This window comes from Apis dorsata, unplaced genomic scaffold, assembly GCF_000469605.1.
Source record: "Apis dorsata unplaced genomic scaffold, Apis dorsata 1.3 scaffold_188, whole genome shotgun sequence".
NCBI classification, from domain to species: Eukaryota; Metazoa; Arthropoda; class Insecta; order Hymenoptera; family Apidae; genus Apis; species Apis dorsata.
In genome coordinates this window covers 2,201,317-2,204,258 of record NW_006263473.1, presented here as the reverse complement: position 1 = coordinate 2,204,258, position 2,942 = coordinate 2,201,317, and positions in this window count along the sequence as shown.

Sequence of the window (2,942 nt, the reverse complement as noted above, 5' to 3'; positions counted from 1 at the left end):
AAAAAAAAAAAAAAAAAAAGAAAAATGTACGCGTGGGGTCGTTTTTAGCCAACATCTGTGGTGGATTGTCGTCACAGGGAAACGCCTAGATTGTGGAATACAGGAAAAATATAACTCGTTTCCGTGAGAGTTCAATGAAAAAAATGTCTCGTTCGCGTAGCATACGGTGCCATTTATAATAGGTAGGGGTATTTGTTTCAAGTTTGTTTCGAGTTGGGGTAAAATTCCCATGAATTCTCTTGCATTAAAAAAATCAGTCCGTTTATTTTACATATGCTACCAAACTTTTCGTTTCCAAATTAAAATTCTTCTAGATTCTACAAAATTATTTCCTCTCTTTCATTCAATTTCCCAAATCCTTTCTTTGTCCTTTATTTTAACGCAATGAATATCGAATGCTACGAAGATTTTTTTTTTTAGTGGCATGGTGTCATTCGATTCGCCCGAAAGTAATTCGAAGATCCATCGAACAATGCTAAAAATCCCAATCGTAAATCGAGAGAACCCCATTCAGCCAAATTGGGTCAGTGTGCCGCGCCGCTGGGAATCGGGTCGTGTGCTGGACACACGCAAGGAAAACGATTACAATAGCGAATTCGGCCAGGTAATGTTAGCTACCTCTGAAATGTATTACAGCCATTCTTATATTAAACCAATCCCATGTTGAACAGCCACACGTGTCACATATTTCACATTAAAAAAAAATTCCTTCTTCTATTTCCGTATCTATTAAACTATTAAAATATTTATCTCGTTTTCTTATCGAACAATCATGATTATTATTAATTTTCGTAACTTTCAACAAAGATTAAAAATTATCATCAAATTCCAATAATCGATCAATCTATCATTTCACACATACCAATCAATCAATATATCCAAAATACATTATAAAAATTTATTATCATCGAATGCCCATCCTTCGATCGATATCTTCCCAATCTACCCATCTCGACACACCTCGAAGCAACTGAGCATTCCGAGTTCTCAACGAGATCATCCACGGAGATGAAAAAGTCTCTTCTACCCCTTTCGAGGTGCGCGTAGCCACCCCATTCTTACGGTACCCTCCCTCCTTTTTCCGGAGAATGCTCAGCCTGGCTCGCAGAAGCTTCGTGCCCTGTCCGCTCCTTCGGCGCGGTGGCTCAGACGATCACCTGGCTCGAGTTCCCACGTTTCTGCGATTCGCGTTTCGCTTCACCCTTTTCGCCTTATACTCCATCGTTGTTGGTCCCTTGGTCGTCGGTGGATATCCCCATAATGCCGCGTACGACGCGGAAAAAAGAAGGGGGGAGTTCCATTTTGGTGGTGAAACGAAGAAAGAGAGAGAGAGAGAGAGAGAGAGAAAAGGAGGGAGAGAGGAAGGAAATAAAGAGGAGAGAAGCAGGAGAGTGGCGGAAGAGGGAAGGAACGGGAGAAGGTGGAAAAGAAAAGGAAGAAAAGAAAACGAGGCGTGCCTCGTGCATCCATTATGGGGCCCTGACCGCTACGAAGGTGCGCGTGGCTGACACACGAGGGACCCGCGATAGGGAGCCCGCCGTTTTATTGGCGAGGGAAAAAGAAAACGGTGGTAAGTCGGGCCAGGCCGAGTCGAGCAGGTATGTATTTGCATAGAAAGGCAAATGAAATTTCGTGTCGTGTCTCCCGTGAGACGCGCCAGCGTTTCCCTTCGAGGATCGTGGGAGGCCCTTGTGGGAATACTTTATAAGAGTGTGGATGTGTAAGAGTGGCGATTACGGCACGAATTTCGTTTCATACTTTTATCGTTTTATACTCTGTTCGTGGCTGTGCGAGTTTGTAAGCCATTCGTGCAAGCGATTCGAACCTCCTTGGATTGATTTGAGAATGGATTTGAAGATTANCGTATATAGAAACTTGTGAAATTGGTAATCGAAAGTTGGAATTGGTTGAAAAATACGAAAAGGTNGGTGAAATTGGGTGGTGAAATTTTTGAATGAAAAACGAAAAAATCAAAGTTGGATCGGAGTGTGAAACTTGTAGTGAATGAATCATCGTGAATCACGGTCCGAGCGCGAGATTGAATTCGGGATTAAGAATTCTTGCGATTGTTGTGAGCATAGTAACTCAATCTTTTCAACACATCCGGCGGTAACCGGGGTCCAAACAAGCGAGGTGAACGGTATTAAGAATCTGTTCACGAGTCCGTTAAAATCATTGGGCGGCCGATCTTTAGGAAACACGATCTGTTTAGTCTTCGCTGCTTGGAAATGAACCCCCGTGGCTCTTTCGTGGGACCGGGGGCAGGCGGCCGCTCGTTCCAACGATAATCCGCGTGCAACTGGTTAGTGGATTGTTTTCGTATTGTTCTGTTAATTGCCTCCGATTCCAGGAATATTACGATCCGTGGTGGGGTTAAGTCACCCTTTCCTGTGCCGGGAATCTGAACCGGAAACGGGCTGAGTTAACGTCTCTACTACTATTTTAAGCTGGACCTGATCTTGAAAGGAAATAGGACATAGTCTGTTTTCTAACTCACAATGATTAACGAAGAAACACACGTTGGGGAAAAATTTGTCAATTTATTTTTCTTCGTGCCACCTTTAAGAATATAAGTTTATAAGAACGAATAATATATCGGTAAATCTAAAATCTAATCTTTTTTATTCTCCAAGATTGGCAAACCTATCTCTCGACCTATTTCTCGTCCTAAAATCATCGATCCTAAAATTCCGGATAAAACGGGGGATTCGGGCAACATCGGAGGAAGATTCGTGGCCCGATTGCGCAAGCGGGAGACAAAGAGGGGGCGAAAGGGTCACGATGGGCCCACTTTCGAAGCCGGTTGTCGTCTGCCGCGATTCCAACGAGGTCGGCTCGCAACCTCACGGCAGGTTGGTGCATCAGCAACGACCTGGTCGCAGGGAGAGCTACGTGCGCAATCTTGCTCCTCGTGGCGGCGCTCCTAGCGGCCTAGGCGCCTT